General features: G+C 41.5%; 1 protein-coding gene across 6 annotated transcripts in view; it reads right to left on the bottom strand.

The window, feature by feature from the left end:
* Positions 1 to 17,831, bottom strand: part of Ndrg3 (NDRG family member 3) — a 60,707-nt gene extending 42,876 nt beyond the window's left edge. For 4 of the 6 annotated variants that reach the window (XM_015480972.2, XM_015480981.2, XM_015480976.2 and 1 more), the window contains exon 1: positions 17,715 to 17,831. The gene's annotated coding sequence lies outside the window, so the exon portion shown is untranslated. Of the gene's footprint in view, positions 1 to 178; positions 221 to 17,714 lie in introns of those variants that run through there. The other 2 variants (XM_048810979.1, XM_048810980.1) reach the window with 2 other exon arrangements.
* Positions 17,832 to 18,695: the final 864 nt, after the last annotated feature.

The following is an 18,695-nucleotide window of genomic DNA, read 5'->3' as shown; positions in this document are numbered from 1 at the left end:
ACAACTCTAAGAACCTGGAAATATATCCTTCCTCAGTTGTGCCTCAGATGAGAGACCAGCACTGATTGACACCTTGATGGCAGCCTTGCAGAAGACTCAGCCAACTCGATCCACAGAAAATGGGAGATAATAAATATATATTGGGCTGGGGATGTGGCTCAAGCGGTAGTGCGCTCACCTGGCATACGTGCGGCCCGGGTTCGATCCTCAGCACCACATACAAACAAAGATGTTGTGTCCGCCGAAAACTAAAAAATAAATATTAAAAATTCTCTCTCTCTTTCTCTCTCTCTCTTTAAAAAAAAATAAATAAATAAATATTATTTAGGCTGCTAAGTTGGTGGTTTTATTTTTATGAAGCAACGGATAATTAATATAGCTTTGCCTTCAGGGAGTGTATAGTTTAGTTTTTAAAGAGGGGTAAGTAAGGGAACAACATACTCAGAATTATGCTTCTGGAAACAATATGGAGGATGGATTAAGGGGGGACCAAAATTTGAAGGTTAATGTTGTAGGATAAGACTGTGAATTAGGAATGGCAATGGGAATGAAGAGGGAAATTAACCAAGGCTGAGCACAATGACCCTTTGGGGAATAACAGCAGTGGATGAAGATTCGGCCTCCCAGATGGCTTCCTATGAGCCCATGATCTTTGACTCCTGATATTTACACTCATTTATAATCTCCCACCCAGATAAATTAGAGATGGCCTGTATAACTAATAGAATATGGTAGAAGCAACAACTGTGACTTTCAAAGCTATATTATGAAGGCATTATAATGTCTTGAGCCACTGTCTCACTATGACATCCAGCACATTGTGAGGACACTCAAATAGCTGTCTGGAGGTCCCTGTGGAGAAGACCTAACATGTCGGTACCAATCTGCCACCCAGGTGAGTGATCCATTTTGCAAATGGATCCTCCAGTCCCAGTCAAAGAGTTCAGAAGACTATAGCTCCAGAGACATCTGACTGTAACAATATGAGTGACTCTAAGCCAAAACTGCCCTACCAAACCCGTTTCCAAATTCCTGATCATGAGAGATAATAAATAATTTTGTTTTAAAGTGACTTATTATGAATGAATATTTAACCGACATAGAAAGGGAACAGATTAAGGAGTTCAGAAAGAGGAGGAAAGTTAAAGGGAGACATGCAGAATAATCAGCCAGGAATCTTTCCTCCATCTCACTGCAGAGGAAGCTGTGGGGACAGGCTGCAGACACTGGATACTACAGATAGTAATTCCCACACAGACTTCAAAGCTCAAGGCTTCATGTGTTTTGCCTTGGCCCTAAGCCATCAAAAAGGAAAAATGCTAATTCAACATTTATTGAGAACCTACTGCACAGAGCACTATGGAAGATATGAAGAAAGTTCCTGCCTTATTTAGGAGCTTACTAAAGAGTAGAGATAATAGCTATCCATAAAATGATAAAAAGAAAAGACTTAAGAGTTCAAAGGATAACTAATTACTTCTAAATGATGTGAATCAAAAGAGCCTTCAAAAGATATTAGTCTACTATAGATGTTCAACTTATGATGGGGTTATATTCTGATAAACCCACTATAAATTGAAAATAGTATAAGTCAAAAATGCATTTCAGATAGGCATGGTGGTGCATGCCTGTAATCCTCATTTCTCGGGAGGCTGAGACAGGAGGATGCCGAGTTCAAAGCCAGCCTCAACAAAAGTGAGATGCTAAGCAACTCAGTGAGACCCTGTCTCTAAAAAGACAAAATAGGGCTGGGGATATAGCTCAGTGGTCCAGTGTCCCCAAGTTCAATCCCTGGTACCCGACCCCGCAAGATGCATTTCATACTCCTAGCCTACTAAACACCACATGGTAGCTACGTGGTACAACACGGAGTGTCATCTGTTGACCCTTATGATCACATGGCTGACTAGGAGCTATGGCTTGCTGTCTCTGCCCAGCATGACAAGAGAGTATCACCAGAAAAAGATAAAAATTCAAAACCCACAGGGTATGGCTCAGTGGCAGAGCACCTGCCTAGTATGCGTGAGGCCTTCCCTGGGTTGAATCTCAGGACTGAAATTTAAAATTTGGCCTAACTGGAATCTATTCATTTTGTGCTTATTAATCACAATAAACTGTGTGCTGCTTTACATTTGGATTTCACTACTAATCAATTATTTAAAGTGGCAATTTTAAAGTTCTTTTCCTCTATTTTAAAAGCAATATGCTCTCTTTAGAAGATGTAAAAATCATAGAATAATGAAAAGATGTTTTATTCACAATTCTTCCATCTAAAGACAATCATTTAGTCTATTTCCATTTGTTCTTTTTTTACATATAACATGGTGATCTCCTGAAAATTTTTTTCCAACCCACCTTGCTTTATTCTTTAAAATTTATTCCTGGGAAAACAGGCAATAGAGATGTTTGTTATTCAAATGTAACTCCATAGTGGGTGGGTCTATGAAGGAGCCTCAGGGCCAGAGGAAAGCCTAAGGTGCCTTCAGGTCCAGAGTGAATGACATTCACTTAGTGTTCCCAGCTTTTTAAGATGAAGAATAATGTAATGTTTGTGCCAACAAACACTTAAAGACACAAATTAAATGAGAAGCCTCTCTCTATCAGCTGGGCTCAATGCAGACTAATGCAAGAATTCTGGGTAGGACAGTAAGCTGCTCCAGGGTGACTTAGGAATTGGCAACAGGACAGTAGACATTCACCTTACACATTCTAGGGGACCTAATGCATTCTTCTGGAGAAACAAATTTTCCTCGGCTTTCATTGCCTTAAGTCTTTGCCAATGAGCAGTTTTATAACATCTATAAGAAAACTAGATCACATGGTGGAAAACTCCATCTCCAGATCTCTTAGCTGCACAGACTGGTTCCCTCCTGGGGATCTGCGGCCTGCAGTTCTAGCATCTGCATGATAGAATCACTGTCAGGTTCTACCCTGCCATAATGGCTGCTAATATTTTCAAAAGACTAGTAGGGATTTTTTTAAACTATAGTAGACAATAAAATGTTGACCCTCTTTCCTAGTCTCATGAAGAAGAGAGAGAATAGACAAGTAAAAATCCAGCATGCCTAAACTGAAGGAAAGGGGGAAAGGAGGCCACCAACTCTGCTAGGAATTTTCTAGGCATCTCACGTTTAATCCTCATAACAATTCTCTCAGAAAGATATCTTCATTTCTTACTTTATAAATGAGAAATTTAGACTTAGAGAAGTTTTCCAAAATCCTACATGTAAGGAACAGGGCAAGAATTCAAACATCTTTGCTTTCCTCACTGTACCATAATGTCCTGCATGGAAACCTGGATAAGTTCCTTCCGGTCCACCCACACTGTGGCCCCCCCTTGAAGTAAAGGCAACAGATGCCTAAAGCAATCCTATACATACCAACAATGACTCAGGCCTTGGAAACAGAGGTCTGAGTCATCACACCAGGATAGGAACCCTCACCATCTCATCAGTTAGCTAAGGGCAAGGAGAACATGGAATGAATGAGAAGAGAAAGAGAAAGGAAATTCCAGCTATGACTTGGTAACCAATTTCAGAAGCAAGGGCTGATTCTCATTTCTTAGAACTCAAATGTACAGATAACCTATTGGGGTTCTTACCAGTTTTGAGTGATGAAAGTCTAATATGTGACTTCATTGCAGAGGAGGAGTGGAGATCATCTGAGATGAGGAGATGAAGAACTGAAAGGCTTAATTATTAGCAATCATCTTTAATAGAGATAGTAAGAATGGGGTAGAGAAAATTTCTATTAATTTTTATCCTGCTTTCTTCCAAAAAGAATTTCAGTAAACCACACAGGATTTTAAAAGACTCAACCTTTTAAAAGACAGAAAATATATTGGAAAGACAGAATAGTTAGTACAAACCTAGCTGAAGCTGGGTGTGGTGGCATATGCCCATAATCCCACTGACTTGGGAGGCCAAGGCAGGAGGATTGCAAATTTGAGGCCAGTCTCAGCAACTTAGTGAGATCGTATCTCAAGACAAAAACGGCTGGGGATGTAGCTCCAGTGGTAAAGTACCCCTGGGTTCAACCCTCAGTACCAAAAAACAACAAAAGGGGGGGAAAAAAAACAAACCTAGCTATAGGGAACAGGCTACTAGAATTAAAATGTATAAGGAAAGGAAGGGGATGGAAGTGTAGTTCAGTGGTAGAACACCAGCTTTGCATATACAAGGCCCCGGGTTGGATCCCCAGCAACACCAAAACAAACAAACAACAACAACAACACACACCAAAAAAAAAAAAGAAAAAAAGAAAGGAGACTAAGGTTGATAAAAACAGTACAAGGTCAGAAAAGATTCAAATTTTTAAGTACAACAAGTAGGAGACAAAGAAAAACGTTCAGAGACACTGGAGAAAAGCAGAAAGCTAATGTCAAAGAAGTCAATAGAGAAGAGATTCACAGAAGGGAAGGAAGACTGTCAAATGTTTAAGAGAAAGGAGGATAATAAAGGCTAAGAAGGGACCATTAACTTCATATAGATTTTAATTGTAGGTGGTCATAATACCTTTATTTTATTTTAATGTGGTGCTAAGAATTGAACCCAGTGCATACACATGCCAGGCAAGCACTCTACCACTGAGCTACAACCTCAGTCCAGCACCATTAACTTTTGACAATGAAAGTCAATGGTATTAAAACCTAGGGAAGGGGACTGGGTTGTGGCTCAGTGGTAGAGCGCTTACCTGGCATGTGTGAGGCCCTGGGTTTGATCCCTAGCACCACATATAAATAAAGTAAAAGATTCACTGGCAACTAAAAAATATTAAAAAAAACAAAAACCTAGGGAGGGCTGGAGTCATGGCTCAGTAGTAGAGCACTTGCCTGGCATGTGTGAGGCCCTGGGTTCAATCCTCAGCACTGCATATAAATAAATAAATGATCCACTTACAACTTAAAAAAAAAAAAAAAAGCCTAGGGAAATTGAGAATTACTTCCCCATGCTGAAAAGCCTGTCACCATGTGGATCACCTTTTAGAAATACAGAAACAGGCATTTCTCAACTGAAGTGCAAGTTACTAGGAGAGACACCAGAGGTTTTTGTTTGTGCCTATACTAAGGTTCATCCCAGGGGCATTCTAACTCTGAACTATTTTGTAATTTTGAAATGGGGGTCTTACTAAGTTGCCCAGGCTATTCTCAAACTTGTGATCCTCCTGCATTGACCCTGGAGTAGCTGGGATTACAGATGTATACCACAACAACTAGCCAACACCAGTGTTCTTTGACACATAGAGGGCAATTATGGGAGGGCTTTTAAAGATTATCAAGACCAGTGACTTTTAAGTTTTCTACCAAACCTGAAATATACAATAGAAAAAAAAAAAAAAAAAGATAGGGTCTCTGCTGAAATGGTAGTAAGACCACCAGGCTTTGCAGAAACACTTTAAAGTTTAATGACATGTGGCTAGCAGAATAACTCAGTGGTAAAGAGCATGCCTAACATGTAGGAGATGTGGGTTCAATCCCCTGTACCACAAAAACCAGTCTAATAATATAGAGTATAAGTCTTTGTTCATTCATAGAAAACACATGCCTTGAGACACATATATTCCTTCAGTTATAGAAAGGGTCCATAAATACATTAGAAAGGAACTCTAGCCCAATATGGGCCCCTACCCAGCTACCTGACACTGGGCAAAGCATTTTCCCTTTCTGAGCATCAGTTTATCTGTAAAGGGAAGAGATTGGGCAAGATGACCATTTTGGGTCATTGATAAGGTTAAAATTCTGTATAACTCAAAAGCTCCCTATAAATGTAGTACTTTACATTCTTCCCCAGGGTGAGCATTCTTCTTTGCCACCTCATATGGCCTTCCACTGAAATCCTACGAGTTCATACAGTTATCAACTTGGTGAAGTTCAATGGCTTGCTGAAGGTCACTTGGCAAATCAGTAAGAGGGTGCACTTGGCCTGACTCCAGGAACATAAGAGTCTCACTCTTCACTGTGTCCGTTTAGGGAAAGCTCACTGAGATAATTAGTGCTTAAAAACATTGCTGTTTTCAAAAAAGAGAAGAATATTAAGAAGGTATTGGCTTTCTAAACTACAAACTATCTTTATAGCTTTCTCCCATGGTGAAGGTAATTTGTTACCTTTGGCTTTTCCAGGATGTTCAGACACCAGGCAACTAGTTTGTATTCTAGGGACAGAGTCAGTCAATTTTGGTTTTGACAAGATGGCAGACAGACTACCCAAATAGAAAAAAGTGCAGCAAACAAGGGAGATACACCAGGGAAGAACAAGCTGAAAGGGGTCAGGTGGAGCCAGTCATGAAGCAATTATGACTTTAAAAAGAGTTATAGGAAGTGGCAGGACACCAGCAAGGCAGACAGTCAGCAAGCAGACTCATGTCCTGCTTTTTTTTTAACCTATCAACATTGGCTAAATAAGTAGCCATTATAGCACTTTACAATTCACAAACACTTTCACATCTAACAGCTCACTGGATTATCACAGTGATACCATGAAAAACACTGGGGCAGCAGTACCATCACCCAAAAAGCTAAGGCTTAATAACTGAAATGGGCCAGGTGCTGTGGCACACACCTGTAATCCCAGAGGCTCAGGAGGCTGAGATAGGAGGATTGTGAGTTAGAGCCAGCCTCAGCAAAAGGAAGGAGCTAAGCAACTCAGTGAGACCCTATCTCTAAATAAAATACAAAATAGGGCTGGGGATGTAGCTCAGTGGTCGAGTGCCCCTGTATTCAATTCCCAGTACCTCCTACCCCCCCCCCCCCACACACACACACAAAGAAGTGAAATGGATTGACCAAACACCACAACTCATAAATGGACACAGCCAGAACCAAAACCCAAGTCTTCTGATCTCAAATGTTCACTTTTATATCACACTGCCTCCCCAAAGAGAGCAGTGGGTGAAAGGAAGAGAAATTCAACAGACAATCCTGCTACCCATTTGCTATGAGGACCTCTTTATTTCTGGTTCTAAATTACACTGAAAAGCTACCATCAGGCTGTAGGCTCTAAAATTAAATCCCGACACATAGTGAGTAACAAGAAAACACAGATTTGGGCCAGGAGTGGTGGCATGTGCCTGTAGCCCTAGTTATTTGGGAGGATGAGGCAGGATGATCCCTTGAGCTCATGAGTTTAAGACTAGTCTCCACAACATAGTGAGACCCTGTCAGGAAAAAAGAAAGAGAAGGAGAAGGAGAAGAAGAAAAGAAAAAGGGAAAGAAAGAACAAGTGAGCAGCATGAATTTGAACTCAAGTTCAACTGAGTAGGGAAGACAGTCTATAAACAAGTCACTACAGTTCACAGTTACACATGAGTCTATGAGTTGGACGAATTTAAAGGCAATTTCTCAGCATCAGCATCACTGCCACCTTAGACCAGATCATTCCCCATAATCTCTTATACTGGGGTTGGACCCAGAGAATTGCACATGCTAGGTAAGCACCGAGCTATACCCCTACCCCATTTTCTAATTTTATTTTGTGATAGTTCTTACCAAGTTTACCCAGGTAGGCCCTGAACTTGTGAACCTTCCTCCTCAATCTCTTGAGTAGCTGTGATTCCAGGTGTGCACCACCGTGTCCAACCAGATCACTCTTTGTTGGGGGTGGGGAAAAGCTGTCTTGTATGCTGCAGAATGTTTAGCAGCATCCTTGGCCACCACAACTAGAGGTCAACAGCACCTTCCCCCAACAGCAGTCTCACCTGAAAATGTCTCCTAACAATGCCAAATATATTCTGTGGGCACAATGATCCCACAGTGCTCTAAGGCTTACTGAGGTTTAGGATAAAGATCAGTCAATGCAGGCTGTGGGTGCTGAAAGTTTCATGGAAGAGGTAATACTTGAACTGTACCTTAAAGGACAGATTAAAATCCCTATTGGCGAAGATAAGAGAAGAATAAAAAAAGGAATTCTGCTAAATGCAATGGTGCATCATGCCTGCACTTCCAGTGACATGGGAAGCTAAGGCAGGAGGATTGCAAGTTCAAATCCAGCCTCATCAACTTAGCAAGGCCCTGAGCAACTGAGACTTTGTCTCTAAAAAAAAAAAAAAAAAAAAAAGAAGAAGAAGAAGGAATCCAAGGAATAGAGGATAACTTAAAGCATAAGATCTGCTGGAAAATATTCCATTTCGGCAAGAACAGAGGAAATAGAAGATAAAGCTAAAAATGACAATTTGAGGTAGCTCAAAAATACCTATCCAGGGCTGGGGATGTGGCTCAAGTGGTAACGCTTTCGCCTGGCATGCGCGGGGCGCTGGGTTCGATCCTCAGCACCATATAAAAATAAAGATGTTGTGTCCACCGAAAACTGAAAAATAAATATTAAAAAATACCTATCCATCTGCTAATTTACAAAATATACACACATAATGAGATAGATAACAATATGAGATGCCACACAGATGTTTAAGAGTACTCACATCACACTAGTGGCATTTCCATATATTCTACCTTCCCAAGAAGACAGAAAGCTGACAGAGTCACATTATGCCTTAAACTGCGTTCAGTGCTTAGAACATATTCTGAGGTAAAAGAAGCTTGGACCCAATGCAGAGGAAAAATGGAGAACCAAGGGATGGTCAGGAGGTTTAAAACAAAGGTGAGAATGAAGAAAGGGTATGTTTTAACTAGCTGGAAGGGAGAATAGGACATTCCAACTAAGGATATTGGGGCTGGGAAAGAAATATACATAACATATTGAGACAACACCAAGAACAATGTAGTTGGAAGAGAAAACAAGCTGCAAAAGTAGGCTGGGTTAGACTGGGTTAGGCTGGGCACGGTGGCACACGCCTGTAATCCCAGCAGCTCAGGAGTCTGAGGCAGGAGGATCACAAATTCAAAGACAGCCTTAGCAAAAGTGAGGTGCTAAGCAACTCAGTGAGACCCTGTCTCTAAATAAAACACAAAATAGGGTTGGGGATGTGGCTCAGTGGCTGAGTGCCCCTGAGCTCAATCCCCAGTACCCACCCTCCCAAAAAAAGTAGGTTGGGTCAGAACACAGGGCACCTGAATCAGACTTTACTGGGCAGACAACTACTTATGGTGTCTTAAAGTTATCTTAGCAACACTCAGAAAGTATACATTGGTCTACTGTTTCATCCTCTGATGAGGAAAAGAGACCCGTCACCTTTAAGCCATTTTCCTAAATTTATATAGTGTGCTAGCATTTGGACTCCCAGCTTGGGCTCTGAAAGATATTCCAGAGTACTGGGCTAGATTCCATTCTCCAGTCTATAAGAATCACAATATTGATGACCTAGCTCTTAAGCTTTGTCAAGGTTAAAGTCTGAATTAATCTAATCATATATCTATTGACTTAAGCATCCCTTCAAGTGTCTAGGGTAATGGATGTTGGTTCCATTGCTGTCTCCTGGGGGCCCTTAGGAAAGCAAACCACCTCAGGAGACTCCCAGGAAGTTGAATAAACAAAACAAAACATGCAGCTCCATGGAAGAAACAATGACTTTTAAAAATACAAATTCACTCAGATTTTTGACTGAATAAAGGAACGTCTTGGTTCCTCTTTAACAGAAGAAATACTCTCAGAGACTCTATGCCCTACCTACCTAAACAAAGGTGAGGAAATGGTCAAAGGCAGCTGCTAAGACATGCCCCCAGAGCCCATTATAACAGGAAACAGCCCTGTTCCTCCTCAGGCTTGATAAAGACCATCCATGTCCCATACTACAGGCCCACCTCCCTGCTTTGTCATGCCAAGGTTCCAGAAAGGCAGTAAATGGGTGGTCTGCAGAATCTGAATCAGTGAGAACAAAGCAACGCACATCAAGGGGCCTTCTCGTTAATCCCAGACAACTAAAGCTTTAACACTCGGGTCTTATGTAAGTACCTTTAGCAGTAGAAGCTCAATTTTCTGCCTTCTGCCCTTGAAGGATACAGCTCAGGACACTAGGAAAGCTACTGCTGGCAAGACCCTGGCACAGGCTTTTGGATGGGCTCCGGGTTCCCACAAGCTATAGGGCATAATCCCTGGAAACAATTTGTTCTTTAAGACAGTCTGAATGAGGTAAAGGACAAACAAGAGCCCTAAAATGCAATACTTAATACTCACACTAGCCAGGTTATTGAGTGCACACACTTTGTGAGGTACCATAAGCACTTTATCTATTCATTATTTCACTTTATTTCCCAACACTCTTATCAATGAGGTACTATAATCCTCCCCATTTTACAGAAAAGGAAACTGAGGCTTGGAAAGGTTTTGTTATTTGCCAGCTAGCAGGCAACAAAGCAATATCTGAACATGCAGTCTGCACTCATACCTTAGACAGTCCTCTAATAAACAATTCTTCCCACTTGATGCCAGCTGATCAAATAAATTCTTCTTGTACTTTTTTTTTTTTTTTTTTCAGATTTGGTTTCTGAACTTTACCAGAATCTTAAAGATTAAAGAATTTTAAAAATTGGGGCCTGGGCTGTGGCTCAATGGTAGAGTGCTTGCCGAGCATGCGTGAGGTACTGGGTTCAATCCCTGGCACCACATAAAAATAAACAAATAAAATAAAGGTATTGTGTCCATTTACAACTAAAAAAATTAAAAAAAAAAAAAAGAATTTTGAAAATTGAAAAGCACCAAAGTTTGGGTAATATTATTATTACTTTAGTACCAGAGATGAGGACCTATCTGGAGGTATGAAAAAAGCAACCTACCCTGTGACTGACTATCTGATCACCCAAAATTAGATTTTAGTCAACACTCTGGTAAAACCATCCCAACATAGTGACTTAAAAGAAGCAACATCTTCAAAAGTTGAAGAATGGCAGAAAGAGCCCTGCTCCCATAGTTTTCTGACTGCAGGGATAGAGACAAAAGCTTGCTCTTTCTCTTCTCTCTGTCCAGTATTATAATTTCATGGGCTGGGACTAGGGCTCAGCAGTAGCGCACTTGCCTGGCATGTGTGAGGCACTGGGTTCAATTCTCAGCACCACATATTAATAAATAAAATAAAGGTTTATCAACAACTAAAAAAATGTAAAAAAAAATAATTTAGGGGCTGGGGATGTGGCTCAAGCGGTAGCACACTCGCCTGCCATGCGTGCAGCCCGGGTTCGATCCTCAGCACCACATACAAACAAAGATGTTGTGTCCGCCGAAAACTAAAAAATAAATATTAAAATTCTCTCTCTCTCTCTAAAAAAAAATAATAATAATTTAGGTTTAATGTACTGTGGCTCTGGAGCTAATATCTCACTGTTTTAAAAAGCATTAAACTAGCCGGTCGAGGTGGCACAAATCCGTAATCCCAGTGGCTCCAGGGGCTGAGGCACTAAGCAACTCAGTGAGAACCTGTATCTAAATAGAATACAAACGAGGGCTGGGGGTGTGACTCAGTGGTCGAGTGACCCTGAGAAAAAAAAAAAAAAAGAAAAAAGAAAAAGGCATTCAACTTTCTTTTCTTTCTTTCTTGGTGTTGCTGGAGATTGAATCCCAGGGTCTTAAGCATGCTAGGCAAAAGCCTGACCACTGGACTATATTCCAGCCCCATTCAACTTTTATCCATGAGTTGAAAGTTCAGACTTAAAGACAGAAGCATGGTAAGGATAAAAGTGTCATTTTTAATAAACTGTGTCTGTTTTCAAAGCAAATGACATTTCTGGAAAGACTACCACATGTCAATTGTGAATTAAAGGAAAAGTGTGACATAATTTCAAACCTTATTATCTTTAGAAATACAAAGCAACTTCATACTGTGTTGGATTTATGAGTTTGTAGGCCATCAATCACACTAATAGCACCCTAAAAATGATTGCTATTACCCCAAAATTTGAGATAGTATCATCTTCTTTTTCTTTTTTCCTTTACCTGGGATTGAACCCAGGATCTTGTGCATGCTATGCAAGTGTTCTACTAAGTGTTCTACTAAACTATAAGATTATATATATATACTACTAAGCTATATATATATATATGTGTACACACACACACAAATATTTTAGTTGTAGATGGACACAATACTTTTTCTTTATTTATTTTTATGTGGTGCTGAGGATCAAACCCAGTGCCTCATACTTGCTAGGCAAGCGCTCTATCACTAAGCCACAATTCCAGTCCCTAAGCTATATATTTTGAGACAGGGTTTCACTGAGTTGCCAAGGCTGACCTCAAACTTGTGATCCTCCTGTGCCACTAAAATAGCATTTTTTAAAAATATATACTGCAAAACATTAAAAAAAAAAAAAACCCTAACAAGTAATAAAATCAAGTACGAAAAGGGAATTTATTCTTTATCAACTGAAAAGTACAGACTGCAGACTATGGGTAAGAGGATTATACGAATATGAATATAGCCCAAACCTGGGGAAAGCCATCCCCTATTTAGAAAATTAATCTTCATTTACTATATAAAGTCTCTGGGGAAGACAGTAAGTAGCACCTCCACACAAAAAGCTAGGGATAATAATGGCTTCATCTCATGTTCTCCCCATATCCAGGGAAAGCACAGACTCCATATTACATGGCTCCACATAAAGTTAAACAGCATGGCCTGTTTGGTACTGTAATTAGAGTTTATACAGAATTAAATGCAGCATGCAAAGAAGTCGTATTTCCTCTAAAGTGCACTCCCTTCAGCCATAACAACAAATATTTATTTAGAGCTAATAATATGTCAAACTCAGTCAAGTAATGTTGGAAATATTATAGAATTTTGAGTCAACTATATCCAGAACTTTACATGTCCTAAGCACACACTCTACCACTGAGTTATTCTCCAGGTCAAGACCACTTTTTTTTTTTGGTACCGGGCCATAGCCCCAGCCCTACTTTGTATTTTATTTAGAGATAGGGTCTCATTGAGTTGTTCAGAGTTTTATTTTTGCTGAGGCTGGCTTTGAACTCACAATCCTCCTGCCTCAGCTTCCTGAGCCACTGGGATTACAGGCATGCACCAATATGCCAGCAAGACCACTCATTTTTATATAAGCATTTAAAATATCTTTTATATATCAATTAACTTCACATGAATAAATAAGATGTAATTAAAAACAAAAAATTTCCTTTACCTAAGAAAGCCCTGAAACCTGGCAAATACTTATACTCAATTGAGGTAAAATTTTCAAACAATCTTTTAAGTGGGGGGTGGGGCTGTGGTCTAAGCCTGTCTTTCTGAATAGATAACTCAACCTCCTGTTCTGCATTAAACCTAAAATATTATTAATCTTTGGACTTCAGAATCCTTCTTGACACACCTCTTCCTTTCATCATGTCTGTTTTTTTTTGTTTTTAATTTCAAAATCTTCCATCTTTCCTATTATCCTCAGTTCTTGTCTGGATTTGCTCATTCATTCATCACTTACCTTACCAAGTGCCTATTATCGGCCAAATGTCCATTATCAGAGAGCTAGACACTGGTCCTTGCTCTTAGGAAGCTCAACTAAAGTTGCAATCTGTGATCTTAATCACCAGACTGCAAGCTTTAGCAAAGGCTTTGTATTTCCAGAAGCTAGCAGCATCTGGCATATAGCACTCTAAAAATGCTTGTTGTATGACTAGATTACTTTAGCAAGCTCTTTTTATAATCCATAAATATTTTAGTATGTATCCTCAAAATGGACTCTTATTTTTCTTTCCTTTTTAAAACACAAGTGCAATATGTGCACACAATGCAAAAATAACACAGAAAGGTATAAGGTAAAAAGTGAATTTCCCAATTTCCTAAATTCTGTTTCCAGAACTGACTACTATCTTATGTATCTTTTCAGAATGCTCCCATGTTAGTATAACTAACACACACACACACACACACACACACACACTTTTGAAACAAGTTCTTTGACAGTTTCTGACTATAGTTTTTCAACCTTCTAATCCAGTACTTCTCGAAGTTTGGTCCTTGGATCATTAGCATCATCTGGGAACCTGTGTGAACTGCACATTCTCAGGTCCCACTCCAGAGCTGTTGAATCAGAAACTCTGGGGGAGGAGTTGTCCAGATTTCTGATGCACACTGACACTGCTCTAATACAGTTATGCCAATTTTTTTGAACTGTCCTATGTTGAGAGCCACAGCCAAAGGGGCCCCAGCAAACTTCCAGCTGCCAGCAAACTTCCAGCTGCCGGCTGATGATTGGCTCACAGCGGCCCCAGCAACATCTAGCTGATTGGCTCCTCGGCCCCAGCAACATCTAGCTGATTGGCTCCTCTGCGGTGATGCTCATTGGACTGTTTCCCTGCCCTTTCAGACCACGGAGCTGCTCATTGGGGGACTTTTTTTGGCTCCGCCCACGTGACCCAGCCAATCGGCCTCAAGAGCAGGAGGATTGTGGGAGGTGGAGAGAGGCTTGTGTGGGAGAGAGAGGCTTGTGGAAAGCCGGTGGTGGCAGTTGAGGCTCTGAGGATTTTTCCTGAGAGGCTGTTTTGTTTGGCGTGTGTGGTTCTAAAAATAAAGTTAGTTTCTTTTGACAAGTGGCTCCTGATTGTGCCCAGCCAGACTGCGGCAGTCCTACATATGGCAGGCATTGCTATCTTGTCTGTTTATCACTCCTGATTCCAAATGCTTTCCTCCTCTTTTTGACTGAATCTGGACCTATCAATCTATCAAGCCCAGAAAGTCTTGGTTCTTTTCCAAAATGGTCACTATCACAGCTCACACTAATCCTTCTTGGCCCCTTCCCTAAACTATCATGACACACATAGTGCCTCACCATACAATTTAACAATTAGCTTTATATCTTTGATGTCAGAGAACAGTTCTTTACTCTTCTCCAACAGACCATAAGCTCCTTGAAGACATGAACCGTATCTTTGTATCTCTTTCCCTACCCCTGAACTGAAGACAAAATGAATTCTTTTTTTGATGTGTGTGATACTCAGGATTCAATATAGGACCTTGTTCCTGTGAGGCAAGTGCTCTATCACTGAGCTATAGCCCCACCACTCAAAATTTTATTTTGAGAAGGGTCTTGCTTAGTTGTTCAGGTGGGCCTTGAACTTAAAATCCTCCTGTCTCAGCTGAGTAGTTGGTATTACAGATATGTGCCACCATGCCTGACACATAAATGGAATTTTAATAGATCTGCTGGTTAATGAATTCCCCAAGATAAGAAATGCTGGTAAATCTTTTTTTGTTTGTTTGTGGTGCTTAGGATCAAATCCAGGGCCTCATGCATGTTAGTCAAGCGCACTATCACTGAACTACATTGGTAAATTTTTAATAAATAAAAATTATGGAATTTTAAGCTGTAGTCCCAGTTCTATAGCATTGGATAAATTCAGTTCTCAGGATGATGTCTATGAAAGTGTCAGGGTTGGACTCAATACTTATTTTCAGTTTGAATAATATATGATTTTATAAAATGTCTCATGTAGGAATACCTTAATCTATTATTCTCTCATAATGCTTTGCTTAGAATACTAACAGGACAATTTTTAGATGTGACTTGTTAGATGCAGTTAGACAGTTAGATGCAGTGTTTCCCAGTTAGCTAGTAAACTCTTTCAATAGGAAAAATATTTTATTCAACTGAAACTAGCACCATACATAATATTAGCTTAAGGCCTGGTCTGGTAGCACATACCAGTAATCCCAGCAGCACCATGTCTCAAAATTAAAGAAGGGCTCAGGGAGTAGCTTGCCTAACACACGTGAGGCAAACCCCAAAACCACAAAATAAAACAAACAAACAAAAAACAGCTCAGTATATCTGCAGAAAATTATATGGAAAAAAATCTTTAAGCTTCATTTTAGTAGAGAACCTATACATATATCTGCTGCCTCCCAAAGGGTCCTTCTGAATATTTATTACACATACCATGCACTGATATACAGTAAAAAACTGCTTTTATTCTGATATCACCAGGGTTAGTCAGTCACATAAGGCAAAAGAATGTGACAAATGTATATCACACATACTAAGTAAGTAATAAACTGAAAAGGCAGTAAGCCTTAGACCATCCTACTGCAACATGTAAATAAAAATGGCTCTGTAGGCTTAAGCAACATATACCAACTCAAACTATTGGGCATAAACAGGCTTCTTGATACAAGACCCTTATTTGCAAATTTTCAGAAACATCGGGGTGGACTGAGGCCTTTGAGAGGTGAGTGATGATGAGAAGTTGAATCTAACAGGAGACACAGCAAAGAGAAACTGAAGGGCAAGATGAAGAACAGAAGGGCAACAAGAGACCATCACCCTTTGAGTGATGAAAAGAAGCAATGGAAATACACTGATTTTACCACTAGTCCACTATAAGCCAGGCATCTGGGGTTGCAAAGACAATTCCTGACCTCAAGGAGCTAATAGTCCTAAGGGTAAGACCTGGCATATACCGTACTGTGTGTGCTTAATTCTAATTGGGAAAATCAAGCAGGTAAGGCTTCACAAAGAAGGGAGTGATTTAGTGTAGTCTTTGAATGTGGACGAGGATTTGCTAAGGGAGAAAAAGGCAGTTTGAGCTAGTTATTTTGGGGGCAAAACATTCACATATTTTTATAGCTGTTCATTTGGGACTTCAAATCAAGGGCTTCTTAGATGCGGCACCACTGTCAGTGATCTTTCTCCCCTTCACATTATCTTAAATACTGAAATGTTAAAGCCCAACGTTGGAGCAGAACCAGAAGTCCCAGAGTGAGGTGACCGCTCGCCAAATCTGCTCTGTCACCTCCAAGGCCAGCTAGCCCAGCTAGCCCATTCCTGCTTTCCTGGCAGCTAGGAAAAGAAGGCTAATTATACTCACTAGAAGAGATAGGCTGAGGGAAAAATCTGGATGCAGGCAAGCAAGGAATACCCTGTTCTGCCACTAAGCCACCATAGGAGAGCTTTCCTACCTCCCAAGTCATGAGGAACCTAGTTTACCTGTGACAATGTGGCCAGCCATGCAGCGGGTGGGGAAGGAGAGATTTCATGAAAAGGAAGGGGGAAGCACTGTATTAGGAAGTGCTGAGGTATTAAGTGAGATGATCTTAATAAAATGCTTAGCAAGATCCCTGACACACAGCAAGTACTGGATGAATGTCAGCTCTTATTAATATCACATTTTATTACAGTAACACCTTAACTGTACTCCGACAATAAGATATTCTTCCTGCAGCCCACTTTATGACGTTTAAGAGCAACTCCGCTAAACACATGACAAGTGTTTTCTCAAAAATATTTAAAGGTTTGAGATCAAATTCCATCTCCACTGGCCTTAAGAGCCCAAGCACCTGAGTTCGACAACCATCCCTGCCACTGGTCAGCCCCGTGACCTTGGGCACAGCACTTCACCAATCGGTGCCTCAGTTTCCTCGGCTGTGAAGTGCGGCTAAGGAGCCCTCTCCCAGCAGGGCGGTCGTGGGGTCCCAGCAGTGGCCGGGGCAGCATAGGGCAGGGCGAGCCAGGCCCCTCTTCCGTGCCCCCCTGTTCTAGGGCGGCCGGAGCAGATGGATGCCCAGTCCGGGGAGACTGCCGAGCTCTGCCGCCTGCAGAACGCGAGCATGAAATGGGGTGGCCCTGCAGGGGTCCCTGGGACTGTAGGTGTCGGAAGAAGGCTCGACCCGAGTCGTTCACACGCCGTCGCCCGTGGGCAGGGCGCGGGGAGCCGCGGCGGGAGGGCGGGCTGACCCGGGGAGGGGCGGAGAGTAGGGGGCCGTAGTTGGTCGGCTGGCATTGCGGACCCCGGGCCCTGTCGACGGCGAAAACACGGAGCCGAGGGCAGGGAGAAGGAGCGACGTCCCCGCACGCCGCGCCGCGGGCGGGTAGGGCTGAGGCGCTCACTCACCTGAGGCGCGGACGCCGCGGTCAGTGCAGCAGTAAGCAGCAGCGGCAGCGGTGAGGGGTGGGAGGAGGAGGAGCGCGGCGGGCGCGCAGGCGCACTGAGGATGCCAGGGCTGCGCAGGCGCACTACGCTCGCCTGCCTCGGGAACTACCAAGGAGATGGCGACTGAGGCGGGAGGGGCTGGCGGCGCCATATTGGGTGTAGTTTTTCTTGCTGCGGAGTCTCCTCGGAGAAATCTGAGGGGCCGAGAGGGAGGGGTGTGGAATGCTGTGTCTCCACAACCTCCTCCCCTTCCTGTGAGTCACATCCTTATGAAATCCCTAAGATCCACGCGTGCCTCTTTTAAGAAGGCTTGAGGCCGTACCCAAGGTCACAAGGCCCCCAGCACAGTGCGTGGCACCTGGAAGGGGCTTGGTAAATTTTTGTGAATGAACACAGTATCTTCAAAACTAGAATTCGAGACTCGCGGCTCCTAATTCCCAATCCTCTTTTACATCCCCTCTAGAACTACCAGTCACACTATTTGTTTTTTTGAGTGCAACATGAGAGATGGATTTTTTGTTTTCCAGAATCACTGCACACATTAAACTTAATAACCCAACAATTTAAATAACACTAAAATGCACAGGACATAATCCCTCTCCCTTAGGAGTTTTATTCGTTGATCTATTATTTCTTTTAATGTTATGTATCTGGGACTAGAGACTATTCTCTGAACTAAATGAGAGCAAATGGAATAAAAACAATCAAATCTTTCAGAGGCAGTGATATTGTTATTCATCACGCACAATTCCTGAACCAAATTTGGATAAAGGAAAAACTGATTTTTGAGCACAACTCTTTATTATACACTTAAGTTTGTTCATTAACATTTACTGAGTGCCAAATTGGCTGTACTTCGCCCTCCACTGTCCATATGTCTATGGTTATATTATTAAACCATGCCTAAGTTCATTTATAATGACAAAAAAAATAGAAACCACC

The sequence above is a fragment of the Marmota marmota genome, unplaced genomic scaffold (genome assembly GCF_001458135.2).
Source record: "Marmota marmota marmota unplaced genomic scaffold, marMar, whole genome shotgun sequence".
Classification (NCBI taxonomy): Eukaryota; Metazoa; Chordata; class Mammalia; order Rodentia; family Sciuridae; genus Marmota; species Marmota marmota.
The sequence above is the reverse complement of the archived record's forward strand: the minus strand, read 5'-3'. Positions and strand labels throughout refer to the sequence as shown.